We start from the raw sequence: 20,582 nt of genomic DNA on the forward strand, positions 1-20,582 counted from the left end.
CTGTCAGAGGGTCAGTGCTGAGGGAGTGCCGCACTGTCTCAGGGTCAGTGCTGAGGGAGTGCCGCACTGTCAGAGAGTCAGTGCTGAGGGAGTGCCGCACTGTCAGAGGGTCAGTACTGAGGGAAACATACTATCAAAGCTGGCATTCTCAGGTGTGAAGATAAATCAAGGTTACAGCTTCCCACAGCAATAAGAGAATATCTCACGGTCACTACTGGCAGAACAGAGGGACTGTTTTCCCTGGGGTACTGGGTGGTAATGAAATCTTCACAAACAGATACACTGATCATTATTGCATTCTGGCTTGTGGGAGCTTGCTGTGCACATTTCAGCCACTCCATTTCCTACATTGTAACAGTGACTGCAACTTGGAAATAAGTTGGGTAAAGTACCCTGAAATCCAATTATTTCTTTCAAAACTGGAATCGCAGTGCAATCAGTTCCTTTACAACAGAGTAGAGAGAGCTTTACTCTGTATCTAACCCCGTGCTGTACCTGTCCTGGGAGTGTTTGATGGGGGACAGTGTAGAGGGAGCTTTACTCTGTATCTAACGCTGTGCTGTACCTGTCCTGGGAGTGTTTGATGGGGACAGTGTAGAGGGAACTTTACTCTGTATCTAACCCCGTGCTGTACCTGTCCTGGGAGTGTTTGATGGGGACAGTGTAGAGAGAGCTTTACTCTGTATCTAACCCCGTGCTGTACCTGTCCTGGGAGTGTTTGATGGGGGACAGTGTAGAGGGAGCTTTACTCTGTATCTAACCCCGTGCTGTACCTGTCCTGGGAGTGTTTGATGGGGACAGTGTAGAGAGAGCTTTACTCTGTATCTAACCCCGTGCTGTACCTGTCCTGGGAGTGTTTGATGGGGACAGTGTAGAGGGAGCTTTACTCTGTATCTAACCCCGTGCTGTACCTGTCCTGGGAGTGTTTGATGGGGACAGTGTAGAGGGAACTTTACTCTGTATCTAACCCCGTGCTGTACCTGTCCTAGGAGTGTTTGATGGGGACAGTGTAGAGAGAGCTTTACTCTGTCTCTAACCCCGTGCTGTACCTGTCCTGGGAGTGTTTGATGGGGGACAGTGTAGAGGGAGCTTTACTCTGTATCTAACCCCGTGCTGTACCTGTCCTGGGAGTGTTTGATGGGGACAGTGTAGAGAGAGCTTTACTCTGTATCTAACCCCGTGCTGTACCTGTCCTGGGAGTGTTTGATGGGGACAGTGTAGAGGGAGCTTTACTCTGTATCTAACCCCGTGCTGTACCTGTCCTGGGAGTGTTTGATGGGGGACAGTGTAGAGGGAGCTTTACTCTGTATCTAACCCCGTGCTGTACCTGTCCCCGGAGTGTTTGACGGGGACAGTGTGGTGGAAATTCTATTTGGTTTCGCTGAGAACTGCCCACCCACCGAAATGGTCGTAAATAAATTGCTGATGGCAGGTGGCTGTGTGGGACTGTCGCACGGTCCGTGGATCCTGTTCTGAGGTCTCCAGGATCCCGGTTTATATTTTTAGTTACTGTGGGCTCGGAGATGAATCAACATTTAAACTGCGGAAGTGCTAACTATTTGTAATGTCAAGCAACACGGCGCCTAGCAACGGCCTCCCACGTCCCTGGTGCCCTGATGGATCTTGGGTCTCTCCACCTCTCCATGATGTGCGGAGGAGAGAGAGGGAGTGGGAGGAGGGAAGCGGAAGTGACTGACTCAATTTGCTCACGGAGGATTCGCAGTCGTGACGCCTGCCGAGCGAGCAGGGCTCCGAGAGCAGGAATCGCTGCTCCAGCACAGGTAGTGAGTGGCAAGCAGGAATCCGGGAATATGCAACAAGCAGGAATCCGGGAATGTGCGGCAAGCAGGAATCCGGGAATGTGCGGCAAGCATGAATCCGGGAATGTGCGGCGAGCAGGAATCCGGGAATGTGCAGCAAGCAGGAATCCAGGAATGTGGAGCGAGCAGGAATCCGGGAATGTGCAGCCAGCAGGAATCCAGGAACGTGCAGCAAGCAGGAATCCGGGAATGTGTGGCAAGCAGGAATCCGGGAATGTGCAGCAAGCAGGAATCTGGGAATGTGCGGAGAGCAGGAATCCGGGAATGTGCGGCAAGCAGGAATCCAGGAACGTGCAGCAAGCAGGAATCCGGGAATGTGCAGCAAGCAGGAATCCGGGAATGTGCAGCAAGCAGGAATCCGGGAATGTGCGGCCAGCAGGAATCCGGGAATGAAGCAATCGCAGCTGCAGTGTTGCTCAGAAAACTAAGGAAATTTGGCATATCTACATCAACGGGGACGAAGTAGAAAGGGTCGAGAGCTTCAAGTTTTTAGGGTCCAGATCACCAACAACCTGTCCTGGTCCCCCCCATGCCGACACTATAGTTAAGAAAGCCCCACCAACGCCTCTACTTTCTCAGAAGACTAAGGAAATTTGGCACGTCAGCTACGACTCTCACCAACTTTTACAGATGCACCATAGAAAGCATTCTTTCTGGTTGTAACACAGCTTGGTATGGGCTCCTGCTCTGCCCAAGACCGCAAGAAACTACAAAAGGTCGTGAATGTAACCCAATCCATCACGCAAACCAGCCTCCCATCCATTGACTCTGTCTACACTTCCCGCTGCCTCGGGAAAAGCAGCCAGCATAATCAAGGACCCCACGCGCCCCGGACATTCTCTCTTCCACCTTCTTCCATCGGGAAAAAGATACAAAAGTCTGAGGTCACGAACCGACCGACTCAAGAACAGCTTCTTCCCTGCTGCTGTCAGACTTTTGAATGGACCTACCTCGCATTAAGTTGATCTTTCTCTACACCCTAGCTATGACTGTAACACCACATTCTGCACCCTCTCCTTTCCTTCTCTATGAACGGTATGCTTTGTCTGTATAGGCACGCAAGAAACAATACTTTTCACTGTATCCCAGTACATGTGACAATAATACATAGAACATAGAAACATAGAAACCCTACAGTGCAGAAGGAGGCCATTCGGCCCATCGAGTCTGCACCGACCACCATCCCACCCAGGCCCTACCCCCACATATTTACCCACTAATCCCTCTAACCTACGAATCTCAGGGGCAATTTTAACCTGGCCAATCAACCTAACCCGCACATCTTTGGACTAAATAAATAAATCAAATCAAATGTAAATGTCTTCACCACCTCCACTCTCCGCCCGTCCACCGCCTGATTCTTGAATCTCTTAGTCCGAGAATCATAGAATCCTGACAGTGCAGAAGGAGGTCCTTTGGCCCATCGAGTCTGCACCGACCACAATCCCACCCAGGCCCTATTCCCGTAAACCCACACCTGTGTCCTCTCGTAGGAGCCATTTCCACCCTGGGAAAAAGCCTCTGAGAGTCCACCCGATCTATGCCTCTCAACATCTTATACACCTCTATTAGGATTCTCGGAGGCTTTTTCCCAGGGCTGAAATGGCTGCTACGAGAGGACACAGGTTTAAGGTGCTGGGGAGTAGGTACAGAGGAGATGTCAGGGGTAAGTTTTTCACTCAGAGGGTGGTGGGTGAGTGGAATCGGCTGCCGTCAGTGGTGGTGGAGGCAAACTCGATAGGGTCTTTTAAGAGACTTCTGGATGAGTGCATGGAGCTTAATAGGATTGAGGGTTATAGGTAGGTCCAGAAGGTAGGGATGTGTTCGGCACAACTTGTGGGCCGAAGGGCCTGTTTGTGCTGTATTTTTTCTATGTTCTAAAAATATCAGCCATGACTGAATGGCGGAACAGACCCGATGGGCCGAGTGGCCTAATTCTACTCCTATGTCTTGTGATCTTATGGTCTACTTGCAGGGATCAACAGTTGTCCAATTATCCATCTTCCCAAAGTCCCGCTCTTCCTCCTGACTGAGCCAGGTGTCGAGATATTTAAAACCCTCAGTAATGACAGCTCTCCGCTTCGGGTTCCAGCCGCAGGCTGTGGTTTGCAGTGAATAAGTTAGCATTGAGTTGGAGGAGGGCTTTGCCGTTAATGATCCAGCTTGGGGAGCAGTAACCAGCAGTCGGCACAGCCTGAAAGAGGCGGGAATGTCAATTCCCCGGGTCACTGCCTCACACTTGGTGCTGACGCAGCGCCAAGGCTCGAAAACATGAACTAAAATATAGGGCCTCACCCGTCACGCGTTAATTGCCTGGTACACGGGAGCACCTGAGGTACAAACTCACTCCTCGCTGGCTCCAGGAAAGATAGGAGATGCCGGACGGACATTGCGGCTCAAGGTGTCAGTTGGATTTATCAGGCAGCAGGAATGGAAAGCTGCATCAAGCTGCTGATGATACAGATCTGGTGAATCGCAGCTTACATACTGAGCCAGCCATTCATCAAAACCCTACACTGCAGAAGAGTCCATTCAGCCCATCGAGTCTGCACTGACTCCCTGACCGAGTATCTTACCCAGGCTCTCTCCCCCGCACTATCCACATAACCCTACACATTTACCTTGGCTAATCCCCTTAACCAGCACATCTCTGGACACTAAGGGGCAATTTAGCATGGCCAATCAACCTAACCTGCACATCTTTGAACACTAAGGGGCAATTAAGCATGGCCAATCCCCCTAACCTGCACATCTTTGGACACTAAGGGGCAATTTAACATGGCCAATCCACCCAACCCACACATCTTTGGACACTAAGGGGCAATTTAGCATGGCCAATCTATCTAACCCACACATCTTTGAACACTAAGGGGCAATTTAGCATGGCCAATCCACCTAACCTGCACATCTTTGGAGTATGGGAGGAAACCGGAGCACCCGGAGGAAACCCACGCAGACACGGGGAGAATGTGCCGACTCCACACAGACCTGCCTGGATGGAGCAGCTCCAACAACACTCAAGAAGCTCGACACCATCCAGGACAAAGCAGCTCCGCTTAATTGGCCCCCCATCCACAAACACTCACTCCCTCCACCACCGACGCACAATGGGAGGAAACGGTGGCACCCGGAGGAACCCCACACTGACACGGGGAGACGGTACAAACTCCACACAGACTTGCCGTCTGTACAATCTACAAGATGCACTACAGCAACTCACTTGGTGGCACAATGGCACAGTGGGTTAGCGCTGCTGCCTCACAGCGCCAGGGACCCGGGTTCAATCCCAGCGGCACGGTGGCACAGTGGTTAGCCCTGCTGCCTCACAGCGCCAGGGACCCGGGTTCAATCCCAGCGGCACAATGGCACAGTGGGTTAGCGCTGCTGCCTCACAGCGCCAGGGACCCGGGTTCAATCCCAGCGGCACGGTGGCACAGTGGGTTAGCGCTGCTGCCTCACAGCGCCAGGGACCCGGGTTCAATCCCAGCGGCACGGTGGCACAGTGGGTTAGCGCTGCTGCCTCACAGCGCCAGGGACCCGGGTTCAATCCCAGCGGCACGGTGGCACAGTGGGTTAGCGCTGCTGCCTCACAGCGCCAGGGACCCGGGTTCGATTCCCAGCGGCACGGTGGCACAGTGGTTAGCCCTGCTGCCTCACAGCGCCAGGGACCCGGGTTCAATCCCAGCGGCACAATGGCACAGTGGGTTAGCCCTGCTGCCTCACAGCGCCAGGGACCCGGGTTCAATCCCAGCGGCACGGCAGCACAGTGGGTTCGCGCTGCTGCCTCACAGCGCCAGGGACCCGGGTTCGATTCCCAGCGGCACGGTGGCACAGTGGGTTAGCGCTGCTGCCTCACAGCGCCAGGGACCCGGGTTCAATCCCAGCGGCACGGTGGCGCAGTGGGTTAGCGCTGCTGCCTCACAGCGCCAGGGACCCGGGTTCGATTCCCGGCCTCGGGTCACTGTCTGTGTGGAGTCTGCACGTCCTCCCCGTGTCTGCGTGGGTTTCCTCCAAGTGCTCCGGTTTCCTCCCACAGTCCAAAGATGTTAGGGTGGATCGGCCATGCTAAATTCTCCCTCAGTGTTACCCGAACAGACGCCGGAGTGTGGCGACTGGGGGAGTTTCACAGTAACTTCATTGCAGTGTTAATGTCAGCCTTACTTGTGACACTAATAAAAATTTTAAAAAGCCTCCTTCAACACCTTCCAAACCCACGACCGCCACCATCACGAAGGACAAGGGCAGCAGATACCTGGGAATAGCGCCACCTGGAGGTTCCCCTCCGAGTCACTCACCATCCCGACTTCAAAATACATCGGCCGTTCCTTCACTGTGGCTGGGTCACAATCCAGGAACTCCCTCCCTAACAGCGCTGTGGGTGTACCTACACCATATGGGACTGCAGCAGCTTCACCACCACCTTCCTGAGGGGCAATTAGAGATGGGCAATAAAAATGGACGATAAATACTGACCTTGTAAAAACTCTCTCATCCATTCACAAGTTCATAAGACAAGTTCATCATAAGTTCATGAGTTCAAAAGATATAAGAGCAGAATGAGGCCATTCGGCCCATCGAGTCCGCTACGTCATTCGATCATGGCTGATATGTTCCTCATCCCCATTCTCCTGCCTTCTCCCCGTAACCCTTCAACCCCCATTCCCAATTAAAAATCAGTCTCACTCCTCCTTAAATTTACTCACTGTCCCAGCACCCACCGGGTAGGGAATTCCACAGATTCACAACCCTTTGGGAGAAGTCGTTTCTCCTCCAACTCTGTTTTAAGTTTGCTGCCCCCTTATCCTCAGACTGTGACCTCTCGTCCTAGAATGTCCCACGAGAGGAAGCATCCGCTCCACGTCTACTTTATCCATAACCTTTCATCATCTTGTAGACCTCAATTTGATCTCCCTTCATTCTCCCAAATTCCAGAGAGTATCGGCCTAAACTGTTCAATCTCTCTCCATCCGACAAACCCCCTCGTCTCTGGAATCAATCCAGTGAACCTCCTCTGAACTGCCTCCAATGTCACTGCATCTTTCCCCAAATACGGGGACCCAAACTGTGCACAATACTCCAGGTGCAGCCTCACCAACGCCTTGTATAGTAGCAACAATACTTCCTTACCTTTATATTCTATTCCTTTAGCTATAAATGCCAACAAGTTAACACAAAGGGTTTTAAAATGCTTTTGTAGAAGCCACACCTTATGCGTTGCAGGATTAGATATCCGCAGATTTTCTCTAGCAACCTCGCTGACAAGAAACTCACCTTGGCCACTCCAAGGTTCAATCTTACATTTAAGCCACACTCAATCTGAGCAGCGAGGACAGATTCCCTCTGCCAGAAATTGAAGACAGGAGTTGGGATGTCTTGTTGAAGTTGTACAAGACATTGGTGAGGCCACACTTGGAATACTGTGTACAGTTCTGGTCTAATTAGCTGGAGTTCCAGTTGTTGCGGCAATGATAGAAGCTCCAGGATGTCTGTTGACAGTGATATTTCAAAATGAGAGGGAGAATGGGGGCTTGGAGTAAAACTCACAGAAAACAGTCGCTTATACAGCAAATTAGGTCTATTTAATCAGTGACCATGGTGCATCTAAAACATGCACTGCAGCTCACAGCCGACAGAATCTATTAAACTGTACAGTGAAGCAAACAGCCTACAGAATCTATTAAACTGTACAGTGCAGCAAACACTCTACAGAATCTATTAAACTGTACAGTACAGCAAACACTCTACAGAATCTATTAAACTGTACAGTGCAGCAAACTCACTACAGAATCTATTAAACTGTACAGTGCAGCAAACACTCTACAGAATCTATTAAACTGTACAGTACAGCAAACTCTCTACAGAATCTATTAAACTGTACAGTGCAGCAAACACTCTACAGAATCTATTAAACTGTACAGTGCAGCAAACAGCCTACAGAATCTATTAAACTGTACAGTACAGCAAACACTCTACAGAATCTATTAAACTGTACAGTACAGCAAACAGCCTACAGAATCTATTAAACTGTACAGTACAGCAAACACTCTACAGAATCTATTAAACTGTACAGTACAGCAAACACTCTACAGAATCTATTAAACTGTACAGTACAGCAAACAGCCTACAGAATCTATTAAACTGTACAGTACAGCAAACAGCCTACAGAATCTATTAAACTGTACAGTACAGCAAACACTCTACAGAATCTATTAAACTGTACAGTACAGCAAACACTCTACAGAATCTATTAAACTGTACAGTACAGCAAACAGCCTACAGAATCTATTAAACTGTACAGTACAGCAAACAGCCTACAGAATCTATTAAACTGTACAGTACAGCAAACACTCTACAGAATCTATTAAACTGTACAGTACAGCAAACACTCTACAGAATCTATTAAACTGTACAGTACAGCAAACACTCTACAGAATCTATTAAACTGTACAGTACAGCAAACACTCTACAGAATCTATTAAACTGTACAGTACAGCAAACAGCCTACAGAATCAATTAAACTGTACAGTACAGCAAACTCTCTACAGAATCTATTAAACTGTACAGTACAGCAAACACTCTACAGAATCTATTAAACTGTACAGTACAGCAAACACTCTACAGAATCTATTAAACTGTACAGTACAGCAAACAGCCTACAGAATCTATTAAACTGTACAGTACAGCAAACACTCTACAGAATCTATTAAACTGTACAGTACAGCAAACACTCTACAGAATCTATTAAACTGTACAGTACAGCAAACACTCTACAGAATCTATTAAACTGTGCAGTACAGCAAACGCTCTACAGAATCTATTAAACTGTACAGTACAGCAAACTCTCTACAGAATCTATTAAACTGTACAGTACAGCAAACAGACTACACAGTCTATTTAAAAAGAGTCTCCGCAAACTACACCAATTGAAGTCCCTATGATGTGCTTTGAAAGATAAGGTCATGGCACAAATCCATTCCAGCCTCCCGGACTACCTGGATCCACGACAGTTTGCCTATCGTTGCAACAGGTCCACAGCAGACGCCATCTCCCTGGCCCTGCACTCAATCCTGGAACACCGAGATAACAAGGACACCTGTGTCAGACTCCTATTTATCAACTACAGCTCAGCCTTCAACATTATTATTCCCACAAATCTCATCCCCAAACTCCATAGCCTGGGCCTCGGCTCCTCCCTCTGTGACTGGATCCTGAACTTCCTAACTCACAGACCACAATCAGTAAGGATAGGCAACAACACCACCTCCACGATCATCCTCAACACCGGTGCCCCACAAGGCTGTGTTCTCGGCCCCCTACTATACTCCTTATACACCTCTGACTGTGTGCCCAAATCCCCCTCCAATTCGATTTTCAAGTTTGCTGACGACACCACCGTAGTGGGTCGGATCTCAAACAATGACGAGACAGAGTACAGGAATGAGATAGAGAATCTGGTGAACTGGTGCGGCAACAATAATCTCTCCCTCAATGTCAACAAAACGAAGGCGATTGTCATCGACTTCAGGAAGCCTAAAGGAGAACATGCCCCTGTCTACATCAACGGGAACGAAGTAGAAAGGGTCGAGAGCTTCAGGTTTTTAGGTGTCCAGATCACCAACAACCTGTCCTGGTCCCCCCCATGCCGACACTATAGTTAAGAAAGCCCCACCAACGCCTCTACTTTCTCAGAAGACTAAGGAAATTTGGCATGTCCGCTATGGCTCTCACCAACTTTTACAGATGCACCATAGAAAGCATTCTTTCTGGTTGTATCACAGCTTGGTCTGGGGCTCCTGCTCTGCCCAAGACCGCAAGGAACTACAAAAGGTGGTGAATGTAGCCCAATCCATCACGCAAACCAGCCTCCCATCCATTGACTGTGTTTACACTTCCTGCTGCCTCGGGAAAAGCAGCCAGCATAATTAAGGACCCCCACGCACCCCGGACATTCTCTCTTCCACCTTGTTCCGTCGGGAAAAAGATACAAAAGTCTGAGGTCACGTACCAACTGACTCAAGAACAGCTTCTTCCCTGCTGCCGTCAGACTTTTGAATGGACCTACCTCGCATTAAGTTGATCTTTCTCTACACCCTAGCTATGACTGTAACACTACATTCTGCACCCTCTCCTTTCCTTCTCCCCTATGTACTCTATGAACGGTATGCTTTGCCTGTATAGCGCGCAAGAAACAATACTTTTCATTGCATCTCAATATATGTGACAATAATAAATCAAATCAAATCCTCATGAAAAATATTGTGCCAACGTCTCTGCAGAGTAGAGTGTTGGACACAGGTTCAAATGGAACTGGATAAGTTTGTTTATATATCAGTGTCACAAGTAGGCTTACATTAACACCGCAATGAAGTCACTGTGAAAATCCCCTAGTCGCCTCACTCTGGCGTCTGTTGGGGTAACACTGAGGATTGAATTACAGGAATATGAAGGTGGGAGAAAGTACAACTAATGAAATTGTTCTCCTAAAAAGCTACTGCCGTCTGGATGGGTCAAATGGCCTTCGTTTAGTGAAGAGCAAGATGGTGTCTGCAGCGAAATACAGCAACTGGGGAAGAGTTCCACGATATAAATGGAGCGCTCTTAACATTAATCCGAGTCACCCCAAAGCTGCAGCTGAGCCTCCAAGTGGTGATGGCAGGAAAATACAAAGCTGGGGGGACAGGAATCGGCCATTTGGTCCCTCAATCCTGTTCCGCCATCCTGCGCGGATCAGCTGGCGGGGGTAGTCACAGACATCTTCAACCTCTCTTTACAACAATCTGAGGTCCCTATCTGCTTCGAGAAGATGACCATCATCCCGATACCTAAGAAAAGCCAAGCAGCCTTAATGACTATCGGCCGGTGGCTCTGACATCCATCATTATGAAGTGCTTTGAAAGGTTAGTCACGGCACGAATCAGTTCCAGCCTCCCGGACTGCCTGGATCCACTACAGTTTGCCGACCGCCGCAACAGGTCCACAGCAGACACCATCTCCCTGGCCCTGCACTCAATCCTAGAACACCCAAATAACAAGGACACCTGTGTCAGACTCCTACTTACTGACTCCAGCTCAGTCTTCAACACTTATTCCCACGAAACCCATCTCCAAACTCCGCGGCCTGGTCCTCGGCTCCTCCCTCTGCGACTGGATCCTGAACTTCCTAACCCACTGATGCACTATTCAGACACGAGGCTTGAAGCTCAGTAAATGAAAGGCTTTTATTTACTGTTAACGAAGCCACCAGAACTTATATACACTATCCCAGACTGAAGGGATCCCGGCCAGAGCAGGGACTCTTATACCTCTCCCAGAAGGCGGAGCCCGACTGGGATGTGCCACAACACTACAGTACAAAGGTGTAACAACCCCACCCTAACCCCAACAGCAACAATAGCACAACCCAACAGTAACATATGTACATCCTTGTAGTACTGGCCAGCCCCAGGCTCAGCACTATCCAGTGGGAACCAACGATGGTTCACCACAACCACAGACCACAATCAGTAAGGATAGGCAACAACACCTCCTCCACGATCATCCTCAACACCGGTGCCCCACAAGGCTGTGTTCTCAGCCCCCTACTATACTCCTTATACACCTCTGACTGTGCGGCCAAATTCCCCTCCAATTCGATTTTCAAGTTTGCTGATGACACCACCGTAGTGGGTCGGATCTCAAACAATGACGAGACAGAGTACAGGAATGAGATAGAGAATCTGGTGAACTGGTGCGGTGACGATAATCTCTCCCTCAATGTCAGTAAATCAAGGGAGATAGTCATCGACTTCAGGAAGCGTAAAGGAGAACATGCCCCTGTCTACATCAACAGGGACGAAGTAGAAAGGGTCGAGAGCTTCACGTTTTTAGGGTCCAGCTCACCAACAACCTGTTCTGGTCCCCCCCATGCCGACACTATAGTTAAGAAAGCCCCACCAATGCCTCTACTTTCTCAGAAGACTAAGGAAATTTGGCATGTCAGCTACGACTCTGACCAACTTTTACAGATGCCCCATAGAAAGCATTCTTTCTGGTTGTATCACAGCTTGGTCTGGCTCCTGCTCTGCCCAAGACCACAAGAAACTACAAAAGGTCGTGAATGTAGCCCAGTCCATCACGCAAACCAGCCTCCCATCCATTGACTCTGTCTACACTTCCCATTGCCTCGGGGAAAAGCAACCAGCATAATCAAGGACCCCACGCACCCCGGACATTCTCTCTTCCATCTTCTTCCATCGGGAAAAAGATACAAAAGTCTGAGGTCACGGACCAACTGACTCAAGAACAGCTTCTTCCCTGCTGCCGTCAGACTTTTGAATGGACCTACCTCGCATTAAGTTGATCTTTCTCTACACCCTAGCTATGACTGTAACACTACATTCTGCACCCTCTCCTTTCCTTCGCTATGAACGGTATGCTTTGTCTGTATAGCGCGCAAGAAACAATACTTTTCACTGTGCACCCAGTACATGTGACAATAATAAATCAAATCAAATATAAATGTCTTCAGCATCTCCACTCTCCACCCGTCCACCGCCTGATTCTTGAATCTCTTAGTCCGAGAATCATAGAATCCTGACAGTGCAGAAGGAGGTCCTTTGGCCCATCGAGTCTGCACCGACCACAATCCCACCCAGGCCCTATTCCCGAAACCCCACACATTTACCCTGCTAATCCGCCTGACGCGAAGGGGCAATTTTAGCATGGCCAATCCCCCTAACCTGCACATTTTTGGACTGTGGGAGGAAACCGGAGCACCCGGAGGAAACCCACGCAGACACGAGGAGAACGTGCAGATTCCACACAGACAGTGACCCGAGGTTGGATGTGAACCCGGGTCCCTGGCGCTGTGAGGCAGCCGTGCGAACCACTGTGCCACCGTGCCGCCCCGGGTCCCTGGCGCTGTGAGGCAGCGGCACGAACCCACTGTGCCACCGTGCCGCCCCGGGTCCCTGGCACTGTGAGGCAGCAGTGCTAACCCACTGTGCCCACCGTGCCGCCCCGGGTCCCTGGCGCTGTGAGGCAGCAGTGCTAACCCACTGTGCCCACCGTGCCGCCCCGGGTCCCTGGCGCTGTGAGGCAGCAGTGCTAACCCACTGTGCCCACCGTGCCGCCCCGGGTCCCTGGCGCTGTGAGGCAGCAGTGCTAACCCACTGTGCCCACCGTGCCGCCCCGGGTCCCTGGCGCTGTGAGGCAGCAGTGCTAACCCACTGTGCCCACCGTGCCGCCCCGGGTCCCTGGCGCTGTGAGGCAGCAGCACTAACACACCGTGCCACCCTAGTCAGCACTGAAACAGCTATCATTTTCCCGGTCCAACAGCGCTGGGCAGCACGCCAGTCCAACATTGGACCGGATCCTCCAACCTGGTCCTCAGCTGGGATTCTCCGACCTGGAATGTGGAACTCACCCTCACAGGGGATGGGGAGAATGTGGGACTCACTCCCACGGGGAGTGGGGAGAATGTGGGACTCACTCCCACGGGGAGTGGGGAGAATGTGGGACTCACCCTCACAGGGGATGGGGAGAATGTGGGACTCGCTCCCACGGGGAGTGGGGAGAATGTGGGACTCACCCTCACAGGGGATGGGGAGAATGTGGGACTCACTCCCACGGGGAGTGGGGAGAATGTGGGACTCACTCCCACGGGGAGTGAGGAGAATGTGGGACTCACCCTCACAGGGGATGGGGAGAATGTGGGACTCACTCCCACGGGGAGTGGGGAGAATGTGGGACTCGCTCCCACAGGGGAGTGGAGAGAATGTGGGACTCGCTCCCACGGGGAGTGGGGAGAATGTGGGACTCGCTCCCACGGGGAGTGGGGAGAATGTGGGACTCGCTCCCACGGGGAGTGGGGAGAATGTGGGACTCGCTCCCACGGGGAGTGGGGAGAATGTGGGACTCGCTCCCACGGGGAGTGAGGAGAATGTGGGACTCGCTCCCACGGGGGGAGTGGGGAGAATGTGGGACTCGCTCCCACGGGGAGTGGGGAGAATGTGGGACTCACTCCCACGGGGAGTGAGGAGAATGTGGGACTCGCTCCCACGGGGAGTGGGGAGAATGTGGGACTCACTCCCACGGGGAGTGGGAAGAATGTGGGACCCGCTCCCACAGGGGAGTGGAGAGAATGTGGGGCTCACTCCCACGGGGAGTGGGGAGAATGTGGGACTCGCTCCCACGGGGAGTGGGGAGAATGTGGGACTCACTCCCACGGGGAGTGGGGAGAATGTGGGACTCGCTCCCACGGGGAGTGGGGAGAATGTGGGACTCTCTCCCACGGGGAGTGGGGAGAATGTGGGACTCACTCCCACGGGGAGTGGGGAGAATGTGGGACTCGCTCCCACGGGTAGTGGGGAGAATGTGGGACTCGCTCCCACGGGGAGTGGGGGAGAATGTGGGACTCGCTGCCACGGGGAGTGGGGAGAATGTGGGACTCTCTCCCACGGGGAGTGGGGAGAATGTGGGACTCACTCCCATGGGGAGTGGGGAGAATGTGGGACTCTCTCCCACGGGGAGTGGGGAGAATGTGGGACTCACTCCCACGGGGAGTGGGGGAGAATGGGGGACTCGCTCCCATGGGGGAGTGGGGGGAATGTGGGACTCGCTCCCGCGGGGGAGTGGGGAGAATGTGGGACTCACTCCCATGGGGGAGTGGGGAGAATGTGGGACTCTCTCCCACGGGGAGTGGGGAGAATGTGGGACTCACTCCCACGGGGAGTGGGGGAGAATGGGGGACTCGCTCCCATGGGGAGTGGGGGGAACTCCCATAGTCCAAAGATGTGCAGGTTAGGGGGATTAGCAGGGCCCTTGTGGGATATGGCCCTGGTGGGATGCTCTGTTGGAGTCAGTGCACACTCGATGGGCCGAGTGGCCTCCGTCTGCACTGTAAAGACTCTATTCTGTGGGTTTCCTCCCACAGTCGATCATATTGAATGGCGGTGCAGGCTCGAGGGGCTGAATGGCCTCCTCCTGCTCCTAGCTCTTATGTTCTAACCATGGGCCAATCCAGAGGAGGTCGATGATGACCAATGGCCCCTGGTACCTGGAGGAAGAGAACCTCTCTCTCTGTGTGTGTGTGAGCCACTGTGACATGTCAAAGATAAGCACCTGCTTCTGAGATTCCATGTGAGCTTTTGCGAAACACGCTTTGCTGCGTTATTTATCCTATCTATATCTCTGCACATGATGGCTGTTTGCGTTGGCCCTGAGGGAACCCAGATGGTGAGAGTCTACCTTTTATTCACAAACTGCACAGATCGTGTCACGTTACAGCGACAATTAAGTTCAGCAAAAAATTATTACGAAACCTGAAAGATTCCAGCTCCAAGAATCGACTGCGGTTGGGAAAGTGCTGAATCAGCCCTTCCAAAATACACCTGGTCCTCAGCAGCACGGAGGAGATGTTTGATGAGTTCTGGGGGAGGTGGAATGACGTCCAGATCTACTCCCTGTCTTTTTATGTAAGTGTTGTTGGCAGAGGAATAAATAGTGTCCCAAAACACGAGGCAGAAATCCCCTTCCTGCCTTTGGGGGAGAGGGTGACTCAGTGGTAGTGTCGCTGTGCTAGTGACCACCATATGTCCTGAGGACACTGACAGTGCGGCACTCCCTCAGCACTGACCCTCTGACAGTGCGGCACTCCCTCAGCACTGACCCTCTGACAGTGCGGCACTCCCTCGGCACTGACCCTCTGACAGTGCGGCACTCCCTCAGCACTGACCCTCTGACAGTGTGGCACTCCCTCAGCACTGACCCTCTGACAGTGCGGCACTCCCTCAGCACTGACCCTCTGACAGTGTGGCACTCCCTCAGCACTGACCCTCTGACAGTGCGGCACTCCCTCAGCACTGACCCTCTGACAGTGCGGCGCTCCCTCAGCACTGACCCTCTGACAGTGCGGCACTCCCTCAGTACTGACCCTCTGACAGTGCGGCACTCCCTCAGCACTGACCCTCTGACAGCGTGGCACTCCCTCAGTACTGACTATCTGACAGTGCGGCACTCCCTCAGCACTGACCCTCTGACAGTGCGGCACTCCCTCAGTACTGACCCTCTGACAGTGCGGCACTCCCTCAGTACTGACCCTCTGACAGTGCGGCACTCCCTCAGCACTGACCCTCTGACAGTGCGGCACTCCCTCAGCACTGACCCTCTGACAGTGCGGCACTCCCTCAGCACTGACCCTCTGACAGTGCGGCACTCCCTCAGCACTGACCCTCTGACAGTGCGGCACTCCCTCAGTACTGACCCTCTGACAGTGCGGCACTCCCTCAGCACTGACCCTCTGACAGTGCGGCACTCCCTCAGCACTGACCCTCTGACAGTGCGGCACTCCCTCAGTACTGACCGTCTGACAGTGCGGCACTCCCTCAGCACTGACCCTCTGACAGTGCGGCGCTCCCTCAGCACTGACCCTCTGACAGTGCGGCACTCCCTCAGCACTGACCCTCTGACAGTGCGGCACTCCCTCAGCACTGACCCTCTGACAGTGCGGCACTCCCTCAGCACTGACCCTCTGACAGTGCGGCACTCCCTCAGTACTGACCCTCTGACAGTGCGGCACTCCCTCAGCACTGACCGTCTGACAGTGCGGCACTCCCTCAGCACTGACCCTCTGACAGTGCGGCACTCCCTCAGCACTGACCCTCTGACAGTGCAGCACTCCCTCAGCACTGACCTTCTGACAGTGCGGCACTCCCTCAGCACTGACCCTCTGACAGTGCGGCACTCCCTCAGCACTGACACTCTGACAGTGCGGCACTCCCTCAGCACTGACCCTCTGACAGTGCGGCACTCCCTCAGCACTGACCCTCTGACAGTGCGGCACTCCCTCAACACTGACCCTCTGACAGTGCGGCACTCCCTCAGCACCGACTGAATAAATTCTCGCCCTTGATTTCAAATTCCTCTCCAGTCCCTACACCCCCTCCCTATCTGAGTAACCTCTTCCAGCTCCCACAGCTCTCCCTATCTCTGTAACCTCCTCCAGTCCCTGCACCCCTCCCTATCTGAGTAACCTCCTCCAACCCCTATATCGCCTCCCTATCTGAGTAACCTCCTCCTTCTCTGGGAGGCAAGAGAAGTGATTGCAGAGCCTCTGGCTCTGATCTTCAGGTCGTCGTTGGCCTCTGGTATAGTACCAGAAGATTGGAGGTTAGCGAATGTTGTCCCATTGTTTAAGAAGGGGAACAGAGACTTCCCCGGGAATTATAGACCGGTGAGTCTCACTTCTGTTGTCGGCAAGATGTTGGAAAAAATTATAAGGGATAGGATTTATAGTTATTTGGAGAGTAATGAATTGATAGGTGATAGTCAGCATGGTTTTGTGGCAGGTAGGTCGTGCCTTACTAACCTTATTGAGTTTTTTGAGAAAGTGACCAAGGAGGTGGATGGGGGCAAGGCAGTGGACGTGGTATATATGGATTTTAGTAAGGCGTTTGATAAGGTTCACCATGGTAGGCTTCTGCAGAAAATGCAGATGTATGGGATTGGGGGTGATCTAGGAAATTGGATCAGGAATTGGCTAGCGGATAGGAAACAGAGGGTGGTGGTTGATAGTAAATATTCATCATGGAGTGCGGTTACAAGTGGTGTACCTCAGGGATCTGTTTTGGGGCCACTGCTGTTTGTAATATTTATTAATGATCTGGATGAGGGTATAGTTGGGTGGATTAGCAAATTTGCTGATGACACCAAAGTCGGTGGTGTGGTAGACAGTGAGGAAGGGTGTCGTAGTTTGCAGGAAGACTTAGACAGGTTGCAAAGTTGGGCCGAGAGGTGGCGGATGGAGTTTAATGCGGAGAAGTGTGAGGTAATTCACTTTGGTAGGAATAACAGATGTGTTGAGTATAGGGCTAACGGGAGGACTTTGAATAGTGTGGAGGAGCAGAGGGATCTAGGTGTATGTGTGCATAGATCCCTGAAAGTTGGGAATCAAGTAGATAAGGTTGTTAAGAAGGCATATGGTGTCTTGGCGTTTATTGGTAGGGGGATTGAATTTAGGAGTCGTAGCGTTATGTTGCAACTGTACACAACTCTGGTGCGGCCGCACTTGGAGTACTGTGTGCAGTTCTGGTCCCCACATTACAGGAAGGATGTGGAGGCTTTGGAGAGGGTGCAGAGGAGGTTTACCAGGATGTTGCCTGGTATGGAGGGGAGATCCTATGAGGAGAGGCTGAGGGATTTGGGATTGTTTTCGCTGGAAAGGCGGCGGCTAAGAGGGGATCTTATTGAAACATATAAGATGATTAGAGGTTTAGATAGGGTGGATAGTGATAGCCTTTTTCCTCTGATGGAGAAATCCAGCACGAGGGGGCATGGCTTTAAATTGAGGGGGGGTAGTTATAGAACCGATGTCAGGGGTAGGTTCTTTACCCAGAGGGTGGTGAGGGATTGGAATGCCCTGCCAGCATCAGTAGTAAATGCGCCTAGTTTGGGGGCGTTTAAGAGATCCGTAGATAGGTTCATGGACGAAAAGAAATTGGTTTAGGTTGGAGGGTCACAGTTTTTTTTTTTTTTTTTAACTGGTCGGTGCAACATCGTGGGCCGAAGGGCCTGTTCTGCGCTGTAATGTTCTATGTTCTATGTTCTATGTTCTAGCCCCCTACACCCCCTCCCTATCTCTGTAACCTCTTCCAGCCCTGACATCCCTCCGAGAGCTCGGCGCTCCTCCAATTCCGGCCTCTCGAGCCTCCCCCAAGTCCCCTCGCTCCGCCATTGGCGGCCGTGCCTTCAGCTGCCTGGAGTGGGGGCCCTGAAGCTCGCGAACGAACCTCTCCACCCTCATCTCTGTGTCATCTTGCAAACTTTCCTCAAAATCTGCTTCTGCGACCAAAGCTTTTGACTGTACGTCCTGACGTATCTGGTGATAGATCGCAGTCACTTGTCAATTGCTTTTTCCCAGGGCATGAATGATGATTATGAGGGGCAGAAGTTCAGGGTAAGGGGGGAAAGGTTCAGTGGGGATGTGCGGGGGGGAGTGTTTCACACAGAGGGTGGTGGGGGCCTGGAATGCGCTGCCATGTGAGGGGGTTGGGGCAGATAGGTTAGCCACATTTAAGACTGATCTGGATAGACACATGAACAGATGGGGAATAGAGGGTTACAGGCGGTTGGTCTGGATAGGACAACGTGATCGGCGCAGGAGGGCCGAAGGGCCTGTACCTGTGCTGTACTGTTCTTTGCTCGCATGAAACGCCACAATTCACGAAGGAAAGCGCCATGCAAATGCCAGTAGTTGTAACCCGACTTCATGTCCAAAGGCGCTATGCAAATGCCAGTAGTTGTAACCCGACTTCATGTCCAAAGGCGCTATGCAAATGCCAGCAGTTGTAACTCGACTTCATGTCCAAAGGCGCTATGCAAATGCCAGCAGTTGTAACCCGACTTCATGTCCAAAGGCGCTATGCAAATGCCAGTAGTTGCAACCCAACTTCATGTCCAAAGGCGCTATGCAAATGCCGGTAGTTGTAACCCGACTTCATGTCCAAAGGCGCTATGCAAATGCCGGTAGTTGCAACCCGACTTCATGTCCAAAGGCGCTATGCAAATGCCAGCAGTTGTTGCCCGCTCCATCCGGCTGCTATCTCCCAGAACATTCGTGGAATTGATGTTCCAGTGGGTTTTTTTTGCCCTCAGAAGCCTCCATATCCTTTCTCCCCGCTGCAGATTCCAGGACTGCTGACATCGATTGCAAAGCTGGCTCAGCGACCAGCAAGGCAGGGCTGGGAAGAGCTGAATCAGCTCACCGTCGAATGCCCTTGAGACGCCGCTCCGGTATCAGATCGGCACGGCTGACACTGACTCAGTGGCTCTGGAGGGTGGCTGATAGATCACATCTCAGGGCTGCTGGATCAGCAGCAATTACTGGCGCATCCCGCAGTTCCTGGACGACGTTCCCACATTTATCCACATTAAGATGCCCAGAACTTTCAATTTGATTTGAGGCTCCGTAGAATTCCATCCATTCTCCTCACTCCAGTCAGTTGTGGTTCAGTGGCTGGCAGCTCACACCCCGCTGTCTCGAGCCTTAAATCCCCACTCCACAAACCTGGACACTAAATTCAGTTCCACATTCAATACAGCGCTGAGGGAGCGCCGCACTGTCAGAGGGTCAGTGCTGAGGGAGTGCCGCACTGTCAGAGGGTCAGTGCTGAGGGAGTGCCGCACTGTCAGAGGGTCAGTACTGAGGGAGTGCCGCAGTGTCAGAGGGTCAGTGCTGAGGGAGTGCCGCAGTGTCAGAGGGTCAGTGCTGAGGGAGTGCCGCACTGTCAGAGGGTCAGTGCTGAGGGAGTGCCGCACTGTCAGAGGGTCAGTGCTGAGGGAGTGCCGCACTGTCAGAGGGTCAGTGCTGAGGGAGTGCCGCACTGTCAGAGGGTCAGTACTGAGGGAGTGCCGCACTGTCAGGGGGTCAGTGCTGGGGGAGTGCCGCACTGTCAGAGGGTCAGTACTGAGGGAGTGCCGCAGTGTCAGAGGGTCAGTACTGAGGGAGTGCCGCACTGTCAGGGGGTCAGTGCTGGGGGAGTGCCGCACTGTCAGAGGGTCAGTGCTGAGGGAGTGCCGCACTGTCAGAGGGTCAGTGCTGAGGGAGCGCCGCACTTTCAGTGGGTCAGTGCTGAGGGAGTGCCACACTGTCAGAGGGTCCGTGCTGAGGGAGTGCCGCACTGTCAGAGGGTCAATACTGATGGAGTGCCGCACTGTCAGAGGGTCAGCGCTGAGGTTGTGCCGCACTGTCAGAGGGTCAGTGCTGAGGGAGTGCCGCACTGTCAG

This window comes from Mustelus asterias, chromosome 31 (genome assembly GCF_964213995.1).
Source record: "Mustelus asterias chromosome 31, sMusAst1.hap1.1, whole genome shotgun sequence".
Lineage (NCBI taxonomy): Eukaryota > Metazoa > Chordata > Chondrichthyes > Carcharhiniformes > Triakidae > Mustelus > Mustelus asterias.